A 25,450-nucleotide genomic window follows, 5' to 3' on the forward strand; every position below is an offset into this window, starting at 1 on the left:
TAACCCAGCAAGGAGGGCAGAATATAGCTAATTGGACCACTTTTCCTTTTAAGTTGTTAAAGGAATTCAAGCGGAAGCCATTAGTCAATATGGGCCAGATTCTCCTTTTGTACAAACTTTACTAAAAAATGTGGCTCTTGATAATAGATTAATACCATATGACTGGGATACTTTAACAAAACCTGTTCTCACTCTGTCCCAGTACATGCAGTTTAAAACTTGGTGGGCCGATGAAGCTCAAACTCAAGCAAGAGAAAACACACAAGCACAGCTGCCTGTGCCTGTTTCCTTTGAACAGTTAATGGGGTTGGGCCCTAATTGGGGCCGACTAGACAATCAAGCAGTAATGAAAAATGTTGCCATTGTTCAGTTACGCACTGTGTGTTTATGGGCATGGAAAAAAAATAAATGTTATGGGGAAAAAATATCCTTCTTTCAGTTCTGTCTGACAAGGACCTAAAGAATCATATACTGACTTTATTGCTCGGCTCCAAGAGGCTGTGCATAAAGCCATAACTGATGAAATAGCTCAAGATGTGGTAATACAACTCCTTGCATATGATAATGCCAATACAGAGTGTCAAAATGCTGTTAGACCTATGAGAGGGAAGGCTCATTTGGCTGAATATATTAAGGCTTCTGATGGCATTGGAGGTAACTTAAATAAGGCTACTCTTTTAGCCCAAGCTATGGCTGGACTAAAGGTGGGAAAAAATATGCCCCGTTTCTCAGGCTCTTGTTTTAATTGTGGGCAATTTGGACACACAAAAAAGGAATGTAGAAAAGAAAATCAAAAGGCAAAAACTATTACCATCAATCAACAGAAAAGTCCTGGTGTATGCTCCTGATGTAAGAAGGGCAATCACTGGGCAAATCAGTGTCATTCTAAATTTAGCAAAGATGGGCAACCTTTTTTGGGAAACAGGAAGAGGGGCCCACCTCGGGCCCCTCAACAAACCAAGGCATATCTGGCACATTCAGTGCCCTTACAAATGTACAACAATTGTCCCCTGCCACAGCAGACACTGTTGCTGTAGATCTTTGCAGCACAGTTCCCGTTTCCCTACTTCCTGAGGAGCCACCAAAGAAGGTCCCCATGGGAGTCAGGGGCCCTTCACCCTCAGAGCAGTTGGTCTATTGCTAGGAAGGTCTAGTTTAAATTTTAGAGGTGTCACTGTACATATAGGAATAATTGATTCTGATTATACCAGAGAGATTCAATTAGTTATTAGTTCCTCAATTCCATGGTCTGCTTCCTCAGGAGAAAGAATTGCTCAGTTGTTACTGTTACCTTATGCAAAACTGGGATGCAGCATAGTAAAAAGAATAGGAGGCTTTGGTAGTATGAATCCAGCAGGAAAAGCTGTATATTGGGTTAATCAAGTGTCTGATAAGAGACCTATTTGTACAGTAACCATTCAAGGAAAGAACTTTGAAGGGCTAGTAGATAACTGGAGCTGATGTTTCTATATTGGTTTAAATCAATGGCCCCAGCACTGGCCTAAGCAAAAGGCATCCATTGGTATTGTTGGAGTAGGGGCTGCCTCAGAAGTTTTTCAAAGTTCTTTAATTTTGCCATGCCAAGGGCCAGATGGCCAAGAAGGGACAATTCAACCTATTACACCTATTCCTGTCAATCTATGGGGCAGAGACTTATTACAACAATGGGGTGCTGAAATATCTATTCCTATTGATCAGTATAGTATTAACGGTAAACAAATGATGAGAAAAATGGGATATCTCCCAGGGAAGGGACTAGGAAAAAATGAAAATGGCCAACCAGAACATTTAGAACTAAAAGGACAAACAGATCAAACTGGATTAGGGTATCATTTTTAGGAACGGCCATTGCTGAGCCTCCGGCTCCCATTCCTCTTGTTTGGTTAACTGCTAAACCAGTTTGGGTGGAGCAATGGCCACTGAAACAGGAAAAACTGGAGGCTTTAAAATAATTGGTACAGAAACAGTTACAAAAGGGACACACAGAGCCTACTCTCTCTCCTTGGAATTCTCCTGTGTTTGTTATTAAGAAAAAATCCCGGAAATGGAGAATGTTAACAGATTTGAGGGCCGTTAATGCTGTCATTTTACCCATGGGTGCGCTGCAGCCAGAGCTGCCCTCCCCAACTATGATTCCTAAATCCTGGCCTCTAATAGTGATAAATTTAAAAGATTGCTTCTTTACCATTCCTTTAGCTACCCAAGATTAGGAAAAATTTGCTTTTACTGTTCCCGCTATAAATAACAAAGAACCAGCAGACAAATACCATTGGAAAGTATTACTATTTGTCAAACTTATGTCAGAAAAGGTATTAAGCCAGCTAGAGAACAATTCAATTAATGTTATATTATCCATTACATGGATGATATTTTATGTGCAGCTGAAACTAGGGAGGAAAAGGCTGTAACAGCAGCAAGGTTAATCATAGCCCCTGATAAAATCCAAACTTCTACTCCCTTTCAGTATTTAGGAATGAAAGTAGAACAAAGTACTATTAAGCCTCAAAACATTCAAATTAGAAGAGATAATTTAAAACCTCTAATGATTTTCAAAAATTATTAGGAGACATTAATTGGATTCGTCCCACTGTAGGCAGTCCTACTTATGTTATGTCTCACCTCTTTTCTACCTTACGAGGTGATTCTAACTTAAACAGTAAACACTCCCTGTCCAAGGAGGCATTAGAGAAACTTCAATTAATTGAAGAAAAATTTCCACAGGCACAAGTGACTCGAGTTGACCCATTGCAGTCATTACAGTTTTTAGTTTTTCCTACTAAACATTCACGTACAGGAATTATTGTTCAACAGAATGATCTGGTTGAGCGGCTTTTTGTACCTCACAATACAACCAAAACGCTTACTCTGTACTTAGATCAAGTTGCTGTATTAATGTAGTGTGCAAGGCTGTGCACAACAAAGTTAATGGAATATGATCCAAATCAAATTATACTTCCATTAAACAAACAACAAATTCAGCAAGCTTATATTAATTCCCAGGAATGGCAAATTAATTTGGCAGGTTTTATTGGCATTCTTGATAATCATTATCCTAAATCCAAAATATTCCAATTTCTTAAATTAATATCATGGATATTGCCTTCCATTACTCAAAAAGCCCCTATTGAAGGGGCCATTACTGTTTTTACTGATGGATCTAGTAATGGAAAGGCCTCATTTGTGGGACCTCAACAACAAGTTTTTCAAACTGACTTTGCTTCTGCTCAAAATGCTGAACTTATGGCTGTGATAACAGTGTTAAAAACTTTTAAACAGCCAATAAACACTGTTTCTGATTCAGCCTATGTAGTGCAAGCCACACAAAATATTGAATGTGCCTTAATTCAAAATGTGACTAATGACCAACTTAATCTTTTATTTCATTCTTTACAGCAAGCAGTACAACAAAGGCATTCCCTTTTCTATGTCACTCATATGAGAGCACATACTAACCTCCCTGGCCCTTTAAACTTAATCAAAGGGTGGATAATTATATGGGGAACAGGATTTGCTTGTGTCTCTCAGGTAACAATCAGGTGCCTGTATGAGTGCCCACCAAACATCTGAAAATCTATCATGAGCTACAGCAGGAAGAGAGGACTCTGGGAAGAGTCCTCTGAAGAGTCCAGAGACGTGGTTTCACGGTGTTAGCCAGGATGGTCTCGATTTCCTGACCTCGTGATCCGCCCACCTCGACCTCCCAAAGTTTTGGGATTACAGGTGTGAGCCATAGTGCCTGGCCATTACCCGGCAGCTTTGTTAAGGCCTGCAATGAGGCAAGTAATCATATGGTTACAGACGCCCAGCTGGGGTCTGTGGGTTGGTACTCCCAGGAAGGCTCTTCCTGGGGAACAGCAGTGGCTCCTATGGGCTTAGCAGGATCTTGCCCATGAAGATCGTCAGTGTGTGCCTGTGCTACAAGCCACACTCTTTCCTTCTGGAAGGAGAGTATAGAAGAGAGGATAATGTAGAGATCATGCCAAGTAAGTTCATAAGATTGGGTAAGATATTTAAATTCTTTGATATAAGTATCGGGATCGGAGGAGAAGGACCTGAGACGTTTTTCAATCTGCGAGAGATTGGAGAGGGAGAAAGGGAAATGGACACGGATGATCCCCTGGCTCCTGCTACTTCCCAGAGAGGAGGCAAGGGAACTGGCTGCTGAGTATGTTGGGCCCAAGAGCGGGTGAGGGGTGGAGATGGAGAGGACTCAGAGTCAGAAGCGGGGTGGTTGGAGAGAGGGGGACAGATGGGTAGAGCCAGAGCAGGGACATACCGTGAAGAATCATGATGCTCTGGTGGAGGATCAAGATGCTGTCAGGGAGGGGCAAAATTGGCGGGGTCAAAGAAAGAGGAGTTGTCGGCTGGGGCTGTTGCGGGGGTGGTGGGAGACAAGTCTGGTGAGTAGGATTTGGAAAGTGGAGCAGTACTGGCAGAGGGAAGGGCGGTTACGGAGAGTGAAGAAAGTCTGAACATAAGGAATCTCAGACCATTTCCCATTGCGATGGCAAAAGTCGTCTAAGTCTCTAAGTATATTGAAATCAAAAGTGCCATTTTCAGGCCATTGGGAGCCATTGTCCAATTGGTATTGAGGCCAAGTGGTATTGCAGTAAAAGATAAGCCTCTTAGAACGGACCTCTGAATGGAGGCTGAGAGCCTTGAGATTGCAGAGGGGACAGCCAAGGCGGGTGGTCTTGGGATGGGTAGACTGAGAGGCTCCCATAGTGAATGGAGGGTGGGGGGTAGAGGAAGAAGAGACTGCAGATGACAAGGATGGCGAGAGAGGGTGTCCCCTGTCCTGCAGGCCTTGTCTGGAATAGAGGCAGCCACTGAGTCAGGTGTCCTTCAGGTCTCCTCCATTCTGGACAAGGCCCTTGGGTGAGGGGTGATAGGAGAGAGAGAGGGGAGGGGGGAGAGGGAGAGAGAAAGAGACACCTCTAAGGACACCCAGCCAGAGCCTGTCCCCTTCCTGGGTTTCAGCACCAAAATGTAACGTTAGCTGAGAGAAAGGACAAGAGAGAGACCCAAAGTTAGGCGAGTAAGTTTATCCTGCCGGGCTGCTCCACCACAGTCAGAGGAGGCAGCCCTGGAGCTTACAAAATGAGGGGTTCATATGGGGGAGAGAGATCCTGGGGTTGTCGGTTAACTTTACCACATATCATCTCGTGACCGCTTACAATATAGGAATTTGCAAGAGGGTGTAACTTAGGTTTATCCACATTTCTCGTGACCTTCCCCATGCTGCCTGTTGGGCTGTAAGCAAGTCTGGTGACCTTGCTGTAGCACCTAGATAAGGGTCCAGGAATGCAGCTTCAGAGTATTCAGGGTAAGGGTCAGCTGCATTGTGTGTGGGGCGGGGGGTTCCTGGGGCAGCTTGTCCCTAACAGGGTCAGGATTAGTTCTATCTGGTTCTCTATTTGCTGTCCATCTGTAAATGCTGAGAATGGCAGAGGGAGGCCAAGTGTAGATAATCAGGTTTTAGCTTTTTTGGATTTTCCTACTTCTCCTGTACAGGAAATAACTTATTGTCTAAACCCCATACTATCCCATTAAATGTCAGGAGTGCTGTCTTAGGCCTGAATTAGCTCATGACGTTAAGTACTGGAAGTCCCAGGAGGAATGCCCAGCAAGTGGAATCCAAGACGTTCTCGCCTTCTCAGGGACAGGGCCATCACCAGGATTCGGAAAGGAACAGGGAGGTTCGGTTTGTGTTCCAGTTCTGAGCCCTTTACCTCATCCCTCGAGAAGCTGGCCTTTGCACCCCGCAGCCGGTGCTGCCCAGCCGACCACGCCATGCACGGGAGGCGACTGGGACCCCACTTGCCTAGCAGCCCGGCCGGAGACCCAGCTGCCTGGGAGGGTCCGAAGATAATGCCAGGCAGCCCTGGCGGGCCGGAAAGACCCTCTGTCCCTCCCGTTTCCCAGTTCTTGAATTAGGGGAGCCTTGGACTGGCTGGCGGCGCAGGAAAGTGCAGGAGGGCGGATGTGGGACCTGCTGCCGCCCAGGGAGACGGTGCTCTGTTCTTTGGAACCAGGAAAACCGTCCTCCAGCCCACTTGCCCCAGGGGGGAGCAGGAAGATCCTCTCCGGGCAGAGATGATGGGGAACCCGTGCAGCCAGAGGGTCTCCCTGGCAAAGGTCGGGGGAGGGGGCGGCCGTAACGGCCCCGGGCGCTCCGGCACGGAGAAGCCAAGGGAGTTCTCCAAGCAGCCTCCACCCACCGGCCTCGCCAGGAGAGCGTGGATACCCGAGCGGCCCCAAGCGAGTCCCCGGGGACTGGAGGGCCGAGGGGCAGCGCCCGAACAAAGGCCCGCAGAGGGGTCCTGGAGACAGCGGCTCCCCGGGGGCGGCTCCCCTCTCTCCCCTCCTCTCCTCTCCCGCCAGCTCCTCCTTCTCCTCCCCTTCCTCCCCCAGAGGCCCGGCCGGCTCGCGGCCCGAGCAGCGCCAACTTCGCCAACGGTTCCCAAGTTGCCGGGCGCGCAGGGGTGGGAGCTGGGTGGGGTGAGGAAGAGGAGGAGGAGGAGGAGAAGGGCTCCCGGACGCCTTGGACGCGGTTCAGGAATCCGCCGCCGCTAGCCGGCTCGGGCCTGAGCGGGGAGGGCGCCAGGCAGGACCTCTCGCAGGCTCGCTGCGCAGGACGGCGCCCGCCTGGCGCCGCTTCCCTTCCAGTGTGCCGACCGGCCCGGCAGCGCCTCCATCCCTCCGGCCCGCCCCGGAGAAGACGCACAGCTCGGGCCGCGCGGGCGCCGGGGCCGCGGAACCGCTTCTGCCGGGATCTTCCAGGAGGAAAGCGAAGTTGCGAGCGGATGCTGCCCGCGCCGGACCCCAGCCGCGGAGGGTCGGGGCCGCCGGTGGAGTCTCGGCGGCCGGGGTAAGTGGGGCGCCGGCGTCCTGGAACCGCCGCCCAGCCCGGGGGAGGCCGCCCAGCCGGGAGCCCCCCGCCTTCCGCGTCCAGGCGCGCGCGCCAAACTTTGGAGGGAGAAGGGGGCGAAGCGGAGGGTGGGAGGTGGAGTTCCCAGCTCGGGGAAAAGCCCAGGCAGGCACCCACAACCCGCTGCAACCGGATCACACCTGCCAGGTACACACAGCTCATCGCCACTCATACCCCGCACACGGCGCAGGCTGATCTGCGCACACCCACACCGGCCAGGCACATGCCACACACCGAAATGCACATTCCTGGGAGCGCGGGGGATTTGGCCTCTACAGCAGGCACGTCCTCACACCCCTCCGTCACATCCACGGCCTTTGTCTGCTGCCCCCGCAGCCCCCAAGGAGAGGGAGCCCCCAAAGCGCAGCGGGCAGGAGAGAGGCTGCCTGGGTTTTGAAAACTTGTGGCCAGAACCCCGAGACCAAGGGGAGCAGACGTTGCAGTCGGTTCTCGGAGTTCTGCAGGAGCGAATTTGGTGTGGAAACTCGGTGTCTGGGTGATGTGTCTGAGTGTGCGAAGCCCTTCCGGAGGCGAGGCCCGGAGAGAGGAGGGAGTGATTCATAAACTCAGAGCCGGCGTGCCAGGGTCTGTGAGCAGAGTGGAAGAGGCTGGCAGGCCGTTGCTGCGCTAGACGGAAGGGTAGTGGCCGTGACAGTCTTCCAGGGAAGCAGGGACCCTTCCCCCCAGCGGATGTGCTTCCTCCAGGGACTTCCAAGGGAACCGGGTGAGCAGATTCCAGTCCTGGGTGTGGACGGGGTAAGGGGAGGTGGGGGGATTTAAGCCTAAAAGGTTAGGGAGAAACCAAGGCAGGCCTGACGCCTTAATTATTTTCCTTGCACCTGAAGTTGTGTTTGGTTTCTGATGCGTGGTGTTGCTGGGCCCCAGGATGTACGGGGGATTGTCCTGGGCCTAGCATAGTGCCTGACACAGTGGGCACTCAGTCAGTACTTGCTTGATGAATAATGACACCGGTAATTATCATTCATTATGGACTCACTGTGAGGCAAGGCCAGTGGGCCTCTGCTGGGTTGAAATTGATTTTCCAGCAGAGAAGGGGGCCTGAGTAGCTCCTAGCAGCCCTGCCTGATCTGCTTGGGCCAGTGGCCCAGGCACTGTGTGTTCCACTGTGTCCCGTGGGCTGGCCTTGGGAGACTGGAGCTCATCATTGGCCTCTGCCCCTCTAAGAGGGCAGCAGGAAAAGCTTCATTTCTGTATCTGGCTAAGATGGGGTTGATGTGGGTTTTGGTAGATGGCAGGCTGTTTGGCAGATTCTGTGGGGTCTCAACTGAAGAATAACTTTAGATCTGCAGCAGAGAGAGGGGTTGGTTCCATCAACCCTCCCATCTCCTGGCTGCAGGGGAAGAGGGGTGGGTAAGTGGAGAAAGAGATGGGCCGTGCTGCTGGGCATGTGCTGGGGGTAGGAGGAACATGGGAACATGTAGAATTTGGGGGCAGCCGTTTTTCTTCCTGGCTCCTGATGGCCTGGCTGGAGATGGGTCTCATGAAGGGTCTAGGAGCTGTGTTCTGCAGCAGTGGCTTGGCTCTGTGGTGGCAGCAGGTAGAGCAGTGGTCACAGTCCCTGTACTGAGTATTGCTGTGGGTTCTCCTGTGCCAGCTTGCGTGAGTTTCCCAGAGGAGCAGAAACATTCGTGTTCCTGGAACTGGATTGCCAGCAGTCTTGGGATTGAGAGTGCACAAAGATGTGGGGGTGGCCTGGGCATGTCATCCAAAAGAAATGTGTCATTCCCCACCCCTGCCCCCTTGTGAAGAGCTCTGACTAGGTTCAGTGTGCATTTCAAACTTCTAAATGCTGAAATTAGCAAGGCATGTGGGCCAGACCAAGGACTGGCCTCAGATGAAAGAGGAGGTGATCTGGGCTTGGGCACCCCCAATTTCAGGTGGAACCCTGCAGCCAGTTCCTTCCCTATATCACCTTTCCACCTTCATTATGCCCTCTGTGAATCGAGAGTTCTGTATACATTTTCTAATTAAATCATTATATCCCTATGAGGTTAGCATTTCATCTCCATTTTGCAGATTAGGAAACTGAGGACCAGAAAAGTTAAGTAACTTTTTCAATGTCACACAGGTAGTGAGAGACAAAGCCAGTGTTTGTGTATTTGGTTTTTTTTAACTATATGTTAGGTTCAGAGGTACATATACAGGTTTGTTACATAGGTAAATTGTATGCCATGGGGGTTTGGTGTACAGATTATTTCATCATCCAGGTAGTAAGCATAGTACCCAATAGGTAGTTGTTGGGTTTGTTTTGAGACAAGGTCTCTATTGCTCAGGCAGGAGTGCAGTGGCACGATCACTGCCATTCACCATAGCCTCGACCTCCTGGACTCAGGTGATCCTCCTGCCCCAGCCTCCCAAGTAGCTGGCACCACCATGCCTGACTAATTTTTTTGTATTTTTTGTAGAGACAGGGTTTTACCATGTTGCCCAGGCTGGTCTCAAACTCTGGAGCTCTAGCGATCTGCCTGCCTCCACCTCCCAAAGTGCTGGGATTACAGGTCTGACACACGGCACAGGCCCGAGATGGGTGGTTTTTGATCCTCACCCTCCCCACTGTCTCCACCCTCAAGTAGGCCCTAGTGTCTGTTGTTCCCTTCTTTGTGTTCAGATGTACTCAATGTTTAGCTCCCACTTCTAAGTGAGAACATAGGGCATTTGATTTTCTGTTCCTGTGTTAGTTTGCTTAGGATAATAGCCTCTAACTCCATCCATGTTGCTGCAAAGGACATGATCTCATTCTCTTTTATGGCTACATAGTATTTCATGGTATATATGTACCACATTTCTTTATCTGGTCTACCGTTGATGGGCATTTAGGTTGATTTCATGTTTTTGCTATTGTGACTAGTGCTATGATAAACATACGTGTGCATGTATCTTTATGGTAGAACAATTTATATTATTTTGGGTATGTACCCAATAATGGGATTGCTTGGTAGAATGGTAATCCTACTTTGAGTTCTTTGAGAAATCTCCAAACTGCTTTCCACAATGGCTGAACTAATTTACACACCCATCAGCAGTGTATAAGCACTCTGTTTTTTGTTTTTTGTTTTTGGTGGGGGTGGTGGGATGGAGTCTTGCTCTGTCACCAGGCTGGAGTACAGTGGTACGATCTTGGCTCACTGCAACTTCCACCTCCCAGGTTCAAGCGATTCCCCTGCCTCAGCCCCCTGATAGGCGTGCACCACCATGCGCGGCTAATTTTTTTTTTTTTTTTTTTGTATTTTAGTAGAGACGAGGTTTCACCATGTTGGCCAGAATGGTCTCGATCTCCTGACCTCGTGATCTGCTCACCTCAGCCCCGCAAAATGCTGGGATTACAGGCATGAGCCGCCTCGCTCGGCCAGCACTCCCTTTTCTCCACAACCTGGCCAGCATCTGTTAATGTTTGACTTTTTAATAATAGCTATTCTGACTGGTATGAGATGGTATCTCATTGTGGTTTTGATTTGCATTTTTCTAATGATTAGTGATGTTGACCGTTTTTTCATATGTTTGTTGGACACATGTATGTCTTCTTTTGAAAAGTATCTGTTTGTGTCCTTTGCCCACTTTTTAATGGGGTTGTTTTTTGCTTGTTAACCTGTTCAAGTTCCTTATAGATTCTGGATATTAGACTTTTGTCGGATGCATAGTTTGCAAATATTTTCTCCTGTTCTGTAGGTTGTCTGTTTACTCTGTTGATAGTTTCTTTTGCTGTGCAGAAGCTCTTTAGTTTAATTAGGTCCCATTTGTCAATTTTTGTTTTTGCTGCAATTGCAAAGCCAGTATTTGAACCTAGATTGTCTAACTCCAGAACCCACCCTGTCTCCACCATGCCAGGCTGTCTGCAAGGTCCTTATTGGTTCTCCATGGCAACAGGGAAACAGCCCTGATGCTTCTTACTAACATGGTCCCAGGGCCTCTGCTTGCATTCTTCTTTTTCCACACACTCTGCCGAGCCTGGATATACCTTAGGCTGTGGGAATCAAAGGCTGGGTGGTACCAGGCTGCTGGAGCCTTCTGTGTGGCTCTGGAGTCAGAAAACTGTGGAGATTTTGGGGGGGCACACAGGGAGATGTTACAGTAATTCCAGTGAGACATGACTCACTGCTTATCTGAGAAGTTGGGACAAAGCTGCCTCTTGTGACCATACCGTGAATAGGGAAGAAATTGCCAGGTAGACCAAACATCCTCAAATGGGTTACTGTATTTTTTTCCCCTTTTTGGTCCTCTCCAGGGTAATCTATTACCTGGGGAAATCAGCCTTCACCTGACACCTCCTATTGTCATTTACCTGGTGAACATAAGGGGCCATGTCACAGCTGTCCTTCCCACCCCCACCACGTGCTCTGGAGAGCTGGACTCCTCAGCAGCACCTGGTCCACAGGAGAGAAGAATGGGGCAGAGCTGGAGCAGCCAGGGGAGGTGATAACCACACGCTCATCTGGTCCCCAGCTCTTGCTTTTGCACCCACGCCCCACAGGGAGACAGCAATTATCTGTTGGCCCCACTTTACAGATGAGGACATGAGGCTCAGAGAGGTGCAGTGGATGCCCAAGGTCATGAAGCCAGGGATCTGCGAAGGCCTGGGACAGCCACGTTTTCAGTCGGGGTGGTATTTTCTATCCCCGGCCCCAAGGGCTGAGAGTGGTTATCCCTGCTGGGGCAGGGTCCTCACTGCTCCACCCACCTTCATCTCTGCCCTGAGAGCCCCCAGTACAGATGTCCGTAGAACGGGAAAGGCTGGCGCCCTTCAAAGGACGCAAAGAGCATTGGATGAGCACTGCCCAGCTGGTCCCTGGCCACCTTCCACAGGAAGCCCACCTGGGTGAGTTCTTAGAGCCTTCCTAGTGCTGAGCTGCAAAGAAACTGGAGCCCTCTCCCCCTCCACTGCAGAGGGGACACACTGACCAGGACGGAAGTTGGGGGACTGGGTGTGGGGAGAAGCCACCCCACTGCAGGGGCCGGGGCTGTCCATCTTTGTACCCCTGGTTCCATCCCAGTGCCTGAGGCATGGGAAGTTCTTGGAAATGTAGTCAGATGCTGGGTGAAGCCCCAGGAGGGGCCGTGAATGCTTCTGCTGGGAACTCCTAGAGTGGCGGCACAGAGAGGGTCTTTGCTGCGAAGGAACACTCAGAGAGTCTCTGGCTTTCGTGAGGTTATGCCTCAGGAGAGGAGACACTTCTCCTTTTCATTCGTTAACCAGAAATGATATTTGCCACCTTTTCTTCTCTAAGGCCTAAAGAGATGACAGAATGCTGCTGGTCCTACCCTGAGCGCGTGGACTCCACAGCGGGGTGTGGGGTGGCCCCTGGCAGGCCTGGACAGTTTGTTCTGTGCTTGCCGGTGGACACGCTTCAGCCCTCTGTCTCTTATTGCCCCAAATCTGGCCTGTGGCTACTGGGCCGCCACCAGCTTGGAGGGCAGGGTGGGCCCCGGGAGCCCCTGACCACCAGTGACTTCTTGTCTCCAGCTGCCCTCCTTCCTCTTGATCCCCCCTCACCCCCCGCCACCTCCTCACAAAGATGGCTGTGTGCTGAGGGACTGTGGCTTCCCTGGGCCCTGGGAAATTTATCACTGAGGTTTCAGAGGACTCTATGAAAAGGATTTGGAGAAAAAGTGTGGAAAATAAACAAGCCAGTTCCCAGTTCAGCCTCTCCTGAATGCCGCAAGTAAACAACCACCTCGGAGGCCAGCCCGGGATGTTCTTATTTGGCCTCTGTGGTTACACCTGCCCCCTCCCCGCCCAGTCCCTCCTCCTTAACTTTAAGAGCCTCAAAAGTCAGGGAACACACCCTCCGCTGGCCAGTCCTTGTGCTGCAGGGACGCTGGTGGCTGGGCACAGGAGGAACATGTATATGGGAGAGAAGACGGCCGGGGGTCCCAGCTCAGCCCTGCTCCCTCTGAGTCAGTCCCAAGCCTGGACCCTCCCCAGCAGGCAGACGGTGACGTCTTGGTTGGTTGGTGAGTTTAACTTTGATGGTGCAGAATGATGAGACTTTTCTCCATTTTGTGGCATCTGAGAAGCTTTGCTTCTTAAACATTGCTTTAGGGTGGATAGACCAAAGCTAATTTTCCCGTTATGTCTCTCCAAGGCGGGGCCTACCTGTGAGCAAACCCTCATAGATTCATTTACTTTGTAGGCTACCTGGACAAAAATGTCAGGTTTCTTTGCTTTGGGCTGGAGTCCTATCAGCTCAGGGGTGGTGGTGTAAGGTCACACCAATGATTTCCAGAAACTCAAGCACTATTCTGAGTGACTAAGTCTGTGGGATAGGAAGCACATTTTCCATCTCTTAATAACTTCAATTTACTTAGTGACCAACTTTAAAACCAGGCACCCGGTTAGAAGGGGGAGAGCCAGGGCTTGGCAGCGGAGGGTCCTCACCTTGCATCCAGGGAGTGGCTGAGGGCCCTTCTCGTTCTCTGTGGCTGTGCTGAGCTGAGTCAGCAAGCCCTGAAGCCTCTGGGATTTGGGGAGTGGGGCACTGCTGGAAGGTTCTGGTTCCTGCTTTGTTCTGCTGCTGCCAGGCTTCTGGAGAGGGTGGTTGTGGGGTGAGTCCTGCACTCCGCACGTCCACATGTTCGTATTCTACATATTGGGCTTCTGAAGAAAGTTCTGGTTCATAAGACGGCTTCACAGCTTAGCCGTCTGCAGACCAGTCTGCAGGTTGATCAGCTTTCTGTCATGTGTGTGCTGTTCCTGTTCACACATGCCGCGCCGATGCCCGCCTGTGCCTGTGCCAGCCCCAGCCCACATAGCTACCTGAGATTTAGCCCTGGGCATCTCCCCTACCCTTTCCCGCTTCCCCCTCCTCTCCTGCCTTCCTCTCCAGCTGTCTCGCCATCTGCAAAATTCTGGAAAGTGCTAACGTGTCTGAGCCAAACAGTGCTATCTGAGGAAATATTTTGAAAACACACTGGGCCACCCCCATCCCCGCACTGTGACTACACTGATTTTCAGCAAGGAATTTCACTCCAGCCACAGGGCAGGGCTGCAGGTGCCTGGCTTTCCTCTGGAGACTTCCAGGGGCTTGTCAGAGACACGGAGAGAAGCTGAGGGCCTGTCCTGCAGGGTTGAGGACAGATGTGTCTGAAGAGGCCCCGAGAATAGAAATCTAGAACCTGCCAGTCACGAAGCAGTGTCACCCACCAGAGGATGAAGAACTGACTGTGACCTCGCAGGTCACCCACTTGCTTTCTTTTTACCGAGACATGCTATTTCTCTTTCACTTTTCTTCCTTCTCTTGCATCTGGTGTAGGTGCCTGGGGGTAGCGTGCCCAGGAAACAATAATAGTAAGAGCAGCTGGTGTGCCTAGTACTTCCCTGAGCACCTACAAGGTGTCCTCACCGAGTTCTCACCAGAAGCTCTAGAGGTGGCTCCGGTTATTCCCACCGTTTTACAGATGGGAAGACAGAGGCAGACAGCTGGATAAGTTGCTGACATGCCACAGCTGGTGAGGGGCAAAGCCGGGCCCGAGCCCCACAGCTGACTCCAGAGTCTGTGCTCTCAGTACCACCTGTGTGTGCGTCTGTCCCATTGTGGCTGCACCGAGAGGAGAAACGGCACACAGGCATTCATTTTCAAACCGTGGCCAGTGCATGTCATTGCGTTCTGACTGGGAAGCTCTGGCAATGTTGGCGTTGCATGGCCTATTGCGGGCACTACCAGTGAGCCTCGGCCTTCTCCAGGTCTGACTCCAGTACCTGCCGGCTGCCCTGGGCAGGGCATTTTGGGTCCTGCCTCAGGGTCTTTTGCCCGCTCTGCTGATGCCACTCCTCTGTGCCCTGACCTGGTCACAGGAAGGGTGCAGATGGCAGCGAGTGTGGTCTCAGTTAGCAAGGGGGAGCTGGCAGATCAGGGACTTCTGCCTCCCTAGTGGCCATTCCAGCAAGACAGGAACCCCACCCCGAGTGATGTCTGGCCCTGTGACCTTCTAGCAAATATTTCTTCCCCAGCCTCACCTGGACTCGGTATCCCACGTTCCAAATTGTCCTAATTTCCCAGACACACACACCTTGCTCTCTGTAGCCTTCCCAGCTGCCAAGAACATTCCCTCCTTCCCCCTTTTCCCCTTGGCTTGGATGCCACCTTCTCCTGGAAGCCTGGGTGGTGGCCCTCCCCATGGCTGCCCACAGGTCCCCCTCACTGCCCTTTGCCCATGGTATTATGATTGCTGGTTCAGTGATCTGTGGTCTGCACCAGGCAATGGGATGTGCAAGGGCAGGACAGCTGTCTGCCTTGTCCATCCTTGTAGCCCCCGACTTAGCAGTGAATGCTGCTACCTGATTATGGAAGGAATGAGTGACTGATGTGGCACAGAGCCCTCAGTGGGGCAGGCCCAGTCCAGGATGCTTCTGTGAGGGAGCGCTTCGAGTCTGGGGAGGGTGGCAGGAGTCGTGGTGAGCGGGAGGGGTGACTAACGTGGGCCAAGGAAGGGACAGACAGGAAGAGTGGGACCCCGGCACATGGCCTCTTGAGGTCATTACCCCATGGGTATTGGGCTGGGATACTGAGGATGAGCCTGAAACCCTTCCAGAAGCCCCTCCAGTCCTGCCACTTGTCTGCCTGCCTGCCCTGGATGCCCGTTTTTGGGCTGGTGGCTGGCTGCACTCTGGGCCCACTGCTCAACCCCACCAGCAAGTGGAGAGCCATTCAACAGCCCCAGGGTCCAGTTCCCATCTGCAAGTAACGAGGCCTGCCGTGGCTGAGTCGTTTCCCTGAGCAGAGAGAAGGAAGCCCTACTGGCCGGCTGCCTCCCCAGGGGTGGGTAGAACTGTTCTGTGGCCCCACCTCCAGCCCTCAAGCTGTCTGTCCTTGCAAAAGTAGTGGGGCACAGAGTGCTGGGTTCTTGGGCATCACCTGTCCAGGTCCTGCACGCCTGTGCTCATGCTGACACTGCAAGATGGTGGGATAACAGGAGGGACTTTCAAGCTGGAAGAGAGGAGAGCTGGGTGCCCCAGTAACCACCTTTGAGTCCCACTGTGATGAGCCCACAGAGGTGGACATGAGGGAAGACTTGGGGAAGCCTTCCTAGAGGAGGCAGGCATTCCAGTGCATGAGGGAAGCTGGGCAAAGGCACGAGGATGGGAAAGTTCAGATTGAAGACAGGGACTGGTGAGGAGTCTGGCTGGACGGAACTGAAATGTATAGGATACACGAGGAGAGACAGGCAGGATGGAGTTGTGGTTACGCACACAGGCTCTAGAGCCGGGCTGCCTTCACGGGAACCCCAACTCCCCACTTACTGGCTGTGTGGCTGTGGCCAAGTTGCTTACCTTCTCTGAGCTCAGTTTTCTCACTACTGGTACCCCCCACATGGGGAAGATATGGGAATAAAATGTATTTCTATACAAGTGTTGAGAGCAGTGCCTGGCACACTGAGCATCAGGAAGGGTGAGCTATTATTATATAGGTATATGTTTTAATGCAGCTAGAAAAGGAAATCGAGGTCAGATCATAGAGGCCCTTGAATGTCATTCTTTCCATTCACTAAGCACCTGCCATGTGCCAGATTCTTCACAGTCATTCTCACCAAGCCCCCTACAACCCGGCAAGGTTGTTAGCAATGTCTCCATTTCACAGATGAGGAAACTGAGGCTCAGAGAGGTTGAGTAACCTGCCTAAAGTCACTCAGTCAGGGAGAGTCAGAGCCAGTAATAACACCCAGGTCTGCTGTTGCTTGAGTCTTCCCTCAAAGTGAAGATTGGAGAGACATGGCAGGGGCATCACAGGGATGAGCCCTGGGCTGGGGCCGCAGCCAGGAGCAGAGCAGGAATGTGGCAACTGTGGGTCCCTGGGGCAGGGTGGAGACGGGGAGAGATGCCAGGCGGGCCTGGAGGGTAGGGAGGACTGGAGGCTACAGCATACAGCTCACCATTCATAGCCCAGGGCAAACCATTGAGTCATTTGGGGAAAACATGACATCACTGAGTCTCACTGTCTGCCGCCCACCTGCTGTCTGCCCTCTGTGGTTCTCCTGATGACCTCAGTGCCCCAAGTCCTGCAAGGGGACCCGCACACCCCATGTAGCAGGGCCAGGTCAGCACTCCAGCTTCCTGCACTGGGTTCTCCTCCCCAGCCACTGTCTCCCACCTTCCCACCACTCCCTTCCCTGCCTGGGGCCCCTGCCCCAGCCCTACTCATACACACTGCTGAGGCAGAAGCTTCTGGAAGTGGTGATGGGCATGAAGAGCTTCCAGAAGGGCTTCCATGCCAAGCCCTTGATTGGAATTCTGGGCGGGGAGGGGACAGCTCAGAAGCCTGTGTCGAGCTTTTAGAGTTGCTTTTCCTTGAGAATGGTGCCTGCTGTTTGGGTGGGATCACTTTTAAAAAGTAAAGCCTGGTAGAGCTATGTGACCAGCACTATGCCATGACCTAGAGGAGATTCAGACTGACGGGCAGGCCCTGCCTTCCTGCAGAATACAGTTGAGTGTCTGAGAGTTCTTTCTGTACTAAGCATCTTTGAGCTGAGTGCTTTATTTTCATCCATCTGATTGCGCGAGGTAGTCTTATTTTACAGATGCCATCCCCGAGGCCCAGAGAGGTTAGGCAACTTGTCCAAGGCCACACAGCCAGGATTCACACCCATAACTGTCCAACTCCAGATGTGCTCTTAGCCACTCTGCCATCCGGCCACAAATGAAGCCACCAGAGAACCACAGAAGGTGGAACATATCCAACATTTGCCCGATAAATTGTATAGTGCAGACAGGAAGTACAGGGAGTTTTCATCTCAAAGTGTAGGTCACTCCCCAGAGTGGCTTGAAGTCTGTAGATCCATTTAGGAGAACATCCAGCTTCACTGGCTGTGCAAATCCCACCCATGCGGCTGTTTGGGGTGAGAAGTTTCTTTAAATGTCTGTTGACTCTCTTCTCTGGAAGGAGCACGGGGGCTCAGGGGGCGCCTGTCCTGGTGTTGGTGGCCACACCTAGAAACGGACTATGAATCAAGCCAGGGGCCCAGTGCCAGCTTCCTTGGCCTGTCTGTGGGCGCAGATGCCAGCCTTTGCAGCTGCCGCTGCAACTCACAGCTCTCTCCCGGTGCCGCCCTCAGTCAGGCCAGCTGGAGTGGAGGGGCCAGTGGCCGTGCCCTGTGCAGAATGACATTCTCTCACCTTCACAAGGGAAGCGTGATTATCCTTGCTTTCCAGGTGAGGACACTGAGGCCTAGAGAAGTTTTCTGGCTGTCTGAGCTCCCTTGGCCTGAGCTCCCGCGGTAGAACCGAGACTCAAGTCTTCTTTCTGCAGGCAGATGGCCAGTTTCTTCCTGGAGGAGGGAGGAGCCAGCTTGCCCTCTGACACTGGGTGGCACAGCCCTGTTCGGTTCTCTGTTCAGGGCTTGCACTTCTGATTCATTCTGCAGTCACTGGCTCTTTGTGGTTCGGGAAAATGACCCTCTAGGGTAGGAGAAAAGCTCTTGGAGCACTTTTGAAGCCATAGAGGCCCTTTCCAGGCTTTGGAAAATGTTCCTTCTCCACCCAGATGCCAACACCACCCTGGTCCTGGCAGTACCTGTCCCTGGAAGGGCCTCACTGCGGTGACTCATTACCCAGCATGCAGCACATTGCCATTGCTCTCAGTGGGCAGGTGCTGTGGGGACACGGGTCTGCGGGCCTGCCGTCTTCAGGGGTCCCCCATGCCTTTTAACGCGTGTATCAGTGTACCCCAAGCCTCAGTTCTGTGTAGTTTGTACAACTCTGGCCCCTACCCCAAGGATTTCTGGGAAGCCCCCAGGAATGCTGATAAGTTCACAGTCTGCCCTCCCCAGCCCCAGTCTCATCAGGCTTCAGGGGTGGCCATTCCTCCCCTCCAGGAGAGAGAGAACTCAAACCAGTAACTACCCCTCCTCAGGCTCAGGCCCAATCGTTGCAGTAATAATTTCTGGGGAGCTGTCTTTGCTCTTGCAGAGAAGGCAGGCCTTGAATTCAGACTGGAGGGGCCATTTTTCTTCCAGTTGCCCCCAAATTTTCCTTTCTGTGATAGGATTTGTCCTTTGTCTCTGCTTAAATTCAAAGACTTGTTAAAATGACTTTTCTCAAACAAGAGGCTACCCTCAAAAGAACTTTGCCTCTACGGATAGAAAACTGGAACCTACTTTTATTTTGGTTTTCGTTTTATTGAATTGTATAAAATCAATAATACATGTCCATGGTGCAAAGTTGAAAAGGCACAAAACAGTCTGTGTGCGGTCTCTTTCCCATGCCGGACTCAGACACTCAGCATTGTTAGTTTTGTGTGTGTGTGTAAGCTGCGTTTAAATTGTCCAGCTTTAAAACAAAACCCTTCCCTGTTTCACAATTAGGTTGACCGAGGCACAACCTGAAAAATAACCTGGAAATAGCATCGGGCCCCCTGCAGCGTCCAGCTCTTCCCGAGGACTGTTATTATGATAACGATCATTGCTAAGGCTGTCCCTTCCCAAAAAGTGTTGCTGCCCACAGTCCCAGCCCCCAGACCTGAGCAGTCACCCACACAGCATGAATGGGGCCAGCCCCAGCCTGCCCGCTCGGCTTCCAAGCCTAGCAGTCTCAGGCTCTGGGCTAACCCTGGCCTCCCAGCTGCCCCTTCAACATTGTCCCCTCTTGTCTTGCAAGGCAGTAGCCACAGCTGGGGCTGTGGGGTCAGGGCATGGCAAGGGCGATCTGACCAAACTATGCTGCCTCTTAGCCAGACTGTATATTCGGAGTCCCCTAAGCTCGATTTTTTTTTTTTTTTTTTTGAGACAGGGTCTCACTCTGTCACCCAGGCTGGAGTGCATTGGTACAGCCATAGCTCACTGCAGCCTTGACCTCCCAAGCTCAAGTGATCCTCCCACCTCAGCCTCCCAAGTAGGTGGGACTACAAGTGCGCTCCACCTAATTTTTAAATTTTTTTTTAGAGAAGGGGTCTTTCTATGTTGCCCAGGCTGGAGCTTGATTGTTTGTTTGTTTGTTTATTTGTTTGAAGACAGGGTCTTGCTCAGTTGCCCAGGTTTGAGTGCAGTGGCGTGATCTCAGCTCACCACAACCTCTGCCTCCCAGATTCAAGTGATTCTCCTGCCTCAGCCTCCTGAGTAGCTGGGATTACAGGTGTGCACCACCACACCCAGTTAATTTTTGTGTTTTTAGTAGAGACAGGGTTTCATCATGTTGGCCAGGCTGATTTTTTTATTTTTTTAAAGAAGGTCTCCCACCAGCTGGATCTGAGCCACTGGCTGAGAAGTGAAGTCCATGAAGCATTCAGCAATAGTAACAGCACCACCACCTCCTCATATTGAACCTGCCTCTATGCTTCTTCCTACGCCTTCCTATGCCTCTATGCTGACTTCTGGAGAAGCCAGTCACTTGCCCGGTTACACTGTACAGAGTGGCTCAGGGCTGGACTCACTGGCTTATGCCTGTAATCCCAACACTTTGGGAGGCCAAGGCGGGCGGATCACTTGAGGTCAGGAGTTTGAGACCAGCATGACCAACAAGGTGATACCCCATCTCTAATTAGCTGGACGTGGTGGCAGGCGCCCGTAATCCAGCTACTCGGGAGGCTGAGGCAGGAGAATCTCTTGAACCTGGGAGACGGAGGTTGCGGTGAGCCGAGATCACACCATTGCACTCCAGCCTAGGCAATAGACCGAGCCTCCGTCTTAAAAAAAAACAAACAAAGTGGCTCAGCTGGGCTTGGATCTCCAACATGCTGGGCCCCAGTCACCAGGTTCCTAACCCCGTGCTGCCAGGCTTCCCCGGACGATATCATGAACTCAGCAATCCGCTCCCTTCCTCTGCAGGGCAACCTCTCATTCCCCAGAGCTCATTTAATAACAAGAGTAGTAATCATAGTTAACCTTCTTTACCCTTTACTATGTGCAAGGCATTGTTCTAGAAGCGCACACATCGATCATTTAGTCCTCACAGCGCTCCCATGTGGTAGGCGCTGTCCTTATACTCTTTTTACAGATAAGAAGCCCAAGGCACAGGAGCCTGCCTGGTAAGCAGCCCATGTCTAAAGGGCAGCGAAGAACCGGCCTCTAGGGAATGCAGGGCTCCTCTTGTACCCAGAGGGGAGGCGCCCTGCCTCTTCTCTGTCGAGCCTTTGGAAATGGCCTCCGAGGGGCCCCTGCTCAGCACAGCTCTGTGGGCCAAGAGCAGGAGTGTTTGAGGCACAGATAGACGATGTCTGGACCCCTCCCCAGGATGCCTCCCCATGTCTGACCTTGGGGGGTGCAGTGCCAAGGGGGAAGTTCAATAACATACCAGGTTTCTCCTTGGCCCTGGGGCAGGTTCCTTCCCTTTCCTTCCCTCCTCCCTGCATCCTTCCTTCCTTTCTTCCTTCTTTCCTTACATATTTATTCAGTGCCATACAGCGATAGCGCACACGTATTACCTCTAATACAAGGTGAAAAGTGATATGAATGGTGCAAGGTAGAGAGAGGAATGGTGCCGGGAGAGGAACGTGTGGTAGGAGGCCCTCCCTTCACATCCTGGCCTCAAACCTCCAGCCGGTGGCCTTGGGCGGGTCGCTCAGCGTGTCTGGACCTCTGTTTCTCATCTGGATAATGAAGGAGAGGGTGGAGGTGAGGACCCAGGTTGCCTGCCAGGCTCCTGTGAGAATTGGAGGTGTAAAAGGGCTTTCTTTTTTGTTTTTTTAGACGGAGTCTCGGGAGAGGGGTTAGATGGCAGGAGAGGGGTTAGACTAGTCCCCTGGGGGATTGGTTATGGCTGTGGGGGAGGTCGGAGGGAGGCTCTGGGGATGTGTGGGGTTTGGGCTCGGCCTTAAGGGATGGGTGGAATTTGGCCAGGCACAGATTGGGGAGGGGTGGTGCTTTGGGCATCACCAGCCCTAGGCTCATGGTTGCCACCCTCCCTTCTGGCACCGCCTTCCCTTTTCTGCATTTCCAACCAGAGATGGACTCTCAGCTTTGACTTCTTTTTAGGAAGTGACTTTATTGTTTTTATTTTTTTTCTCTATCTAAGGTAGTCAGAATATTATTTTTGTGATAATGCTAGATGCTTAGTGTGTAAAATTCAAGTACAATGGGTAAATACAGAGAAGAATGCAGCAAATCACCACCAATCCCACCACCCAGATGGAACTGTTTAGTTATTTGGTCCGTATGCGTATAGACACCTCAATAGGCCTACCCGGTGGGAGTGGGACCACGGGGGCTGGAGGGCCAGAAAGTTTTATAAGCACAGGGAAAATGCACAGTTTAAATTTACCTTCAGGCCAGAGTTGGAAAGACTGTCTCACCTGAAACAGCCCTTGCCTTCTGTCCGCTGCCTACATGACTGTATCGGATGGGGAAAGAGGGAATGGGGAACTTTCAGGCCATGGCCTTCAAAGCCTCCCCATTCAGACAAATTACAGAAGAGGAGCCAGTCTCACTGAGCATATTCCAGCTCTAGAACAGTGGCTTTCCAACTTTTAGACTAAAACCTCAGACACAGACACCCACACATAACTGAAACAAAAGCCTTATGAAACCCATATTTTAGCTGGGCACAGTGGCTTATGTCTGTAATTCCAAACACTTTGGGAGGCCGAGGTAGGAAGATCACTTGAGCCCAGGGGATCGAGGCTGCAGTGTTTGCAGTGTTGTACTCCAACCCGGGCAACAGAGTGAAAAAAGAAACTCATGCTTATCAACTCATGCTTATCATTATGATACAGAGGCATTCTGATATTTTCTAATCTACACAATGCTGTTGTGTTTAAAAAAGAAAAAAAAAAAGCTTATCTTAACCTACAAAATTGTTGGCACAGCCTGCAGTTTGAGAAATGTCACTGTTGACCAGCGATTTTCAAACGTTCGTGTGCATCAGACTCAACTGCAGAGTGTGCTAAAACAATCTGCTCCCCTCTCCTGAGGTTCTGAGTCATTAGTTCTGGAGTGGGACCTGAGGATTCGCATTTCCACCAAGTTCCCAGGAGGGGCTGATACTGCCAGTCTGGGGACCCCACTTTGAGACCCACCCTCCTGGGGTGTTTTTAAGGCAACATGCTCCCTTGGCAAAGACCATCAGGGGATTTGCTTTATTGAATGGATGAGAATTGCTGATCGCTAACATCCGAACGGTGGATCTCTGAGATACTTGAGGATGCTGGTCAGGCATTGTCGTTGGGATCTTTAACACCACCCTCCTAAAATCCAGCTCACACTATTAATATAAAGTGTTGCATGTAGAAAAGGTCTGCTAAGCAAAGGGACATTTATGCCTAGCCCTAGCTGAATTCCCTGCCTCTCAAATCCCAGACCTGCAGAACATAAAACCCTCCCAGCCTTTCTGAAAACACTGTTCGTCTAAAGGCAATGAAAGGCGCTATTTAGCTTGTGGGTTTCACCTTTCTGTTTTTTCAAAGGGAAGAAGGTAGGTCAAGCGTGACTGCCCCATGAGGAAGGCTGTCCCGCTGGCTCTGGTAGGGGTCTGGTGGGTTTCACTGGCGGTCCCCAGTTTCCCAGCTTTAACCGGAAATTTTCCTGGCATTGTAGCACGCGGCAGCACCTCGGCCTTGCAGCCTGCCAGCTTTGGAGACTGGCCTGTATCCCAAACTGCTTCTGCTCTCCAACCAGGGACTGTCAGCCCCCACCCCTAAGCCTCCTCCTCTGTAGCCTTGGGGCCTCCATGGGCCCCTCCCCAGCCTCGCAGCCCTCCAGAAGCCAGCCCTCAGCTGGGAGCAGCTTTGCGAGGGAGGGGAATGTTCAATGGGCACAGAGCACTTCTGTTCCAGTAACAATGGCCCGTTGATGACTAGATTCTGCCCAGGTCAGCTCCCTCAACTGGACTTTGAGGAGGAGAAAGGACTCCAGCCCCCCCAGGCAGCCATTTCTGGGTGTGAGGTTGATTCAGAGGCCTGAGCCTCTGTCTGCCCACAGAACCTCATTCTTCAGGCCCTGGTGCAGCAGGGAGAAACGCCCATCCCAGGGCAGTGTAAGGCCCCAGGAGTGATTCCGTTCTGTCCAATTCAACAGTCAGTTATTGAATAGTCCTGGCCACTGAGGTTTGGTGCTAAGTAGCTGTGGGGAATAAGAATAACTGCTGACATGAATTCAATGCTTCTTACTGTCAACCCCGCCCCTGGCTGCCCAGTAGTCTCTAGGGAACTTATAAAAATTCCCAGGCACAGATTCCTCCCACCTCGGAATCTTCAGGGGTGAACCCTTAGCACTGATATTTTTTAAAAGCTCTCAGAGTGATTCTCATGCCCAGCGGGGATGCAGCATCACTGGCCTCCAGTCTGTCAGATGCTGTGCTAAGCATTTAACTTGGAGTACCCCATTTAAGGAAGCAGGTGCTTATGGGATGCTGAAATGTGGCCCCCACAGATGTCCACGTATGAGCCACCAGCACCTGTGGATATGTGAGCTTGCATGGTAAGGACTGTCCAGATGGGATTAAGTTAAGGATTTTGAGTTGAGAGATTATCCTGGATTATCCAGGAGAGCCCTAAATATAATCACAAGCATCCTTATAAGAGGGAGGCAGAAGATTTGACTACAGAAGAGGAGTGTCAGAATAATGCATGGTGAGAAAAACTATCAGCCATTGCTGGTTTGCAGATGGAGGAAGGGGGCATGAGCCATGGAAAGCAGATAGCCTCCAGAAGCTGGGAAAGGCAAGGCTGCAGACTCTCCAGAAGGAACCTAGGCCTTTTGGCACCTTCATGTTAAGTCAGTGAAACTGACCTCACACTTCTGACATTCAGAACTGTACGATAATCAGTGTGTTGTTCCAGCTGGGCACGGTGGCTTATGCCTATAATTACAGCACTTTGGGAGGCTGCAGCGGGAGGATCTCTTGAGGCCAGGAGTTTGAGACCAGCCTGGGCAACCTGATGAAACCCCTGTCTCTACAAAAATAAAAAAATTAGCTGAGTGTGGTTGCACGCACCTGCCCCGGCTATTCAGAAGCTGAGGTGGGAGAATCTCTTGAACCCGAGAGATTGAGGCTGCAGTGGGCCATGATCATGCCACTGCACTCAGCCTGGGCAACAGAGCATGACCCTGTCTCAAAAAAAAGGAAAGAAAGTAAGTGTTATTTGAAGGTACTAAGTTTGTGGCAATGTGTTACAACAGCAGTAGGAAACAGATACGGGGCTGTCATTAACCCTGCTTTACAGATGAAGTACGGGGGCCAGGCAGTCACCTGGGCTCACCCAGCTAGTGGGCTACCGAGCTGGAAGAACCAGGGTGTCCGACCCCTTCTTCACTGCCCACCACACCTCACCACACTGCCCCCTCTTGGCAGTCAGACAGACATGGGTTCAATCTCAGCTCTGTCATCTTCTGGCTGTGTGTCCTGTGCTGCTGGTGAGGCTTGTTTGGCCAGGGGGAGGCCCCAGGAAGGGGAGGGGTGGAGACCAGTTGGAAAGATAGGGTGGGCCAGGTTGTCCCCAGGTGGAAGAGTTTGGACTTGATTTTGGAGGAATGGAGCCCACAGGGCACTGTCTGGTCTCCTCTGCCATATTTCTTGATGATGCCTCAGACCTGCAGGCCTGCTCAGTCTTTGAGATCTGACATAATGCAGCAACCCAGCTC

At 51.4% G+C, this 25,450-nt stretch overlaps 1 protein-coding gene across 2 annotated transcripts in view; it reads left to right on the forward strand.

The window, feature by feature from the left end:
* Positions 1-6,347: 6,347 nt before the first annotated feature.
* The window catches only part of CHST3 (carbohydrate sulfotransferase 3), a 49,398-nt gene continuing 30,295 nt past the window's right edge, over positions 6,348-25,450 (forward strand). The window contains exon 1 of one of the 2 annotated variants that reach the window (XM_003815964.6): positions 6,348-6,871. The gene's annotated coding sequence lies outside the window, so the exon portion shown is untranslated. Of the gene's footprint in view, positions 6,872-7,314; positions 7,656-25,450 lie in introns of those variants that run through there. The other variant, XM_008968982.4, reaches the window with a different exon arrangement.

This window comes from Pan paniscus, chromosome 8, assembly GCF_029289425.2.
Source record: "Pan paniscus chromosome 8, NHGRI_mPanPan1-v2.0_pri, whole genome shotgun sequence".
NCBI lineage: Eukaryota > Metazoa > Chordata > Mammalia > Primates > Hominidae > Pan > Pan paniscus.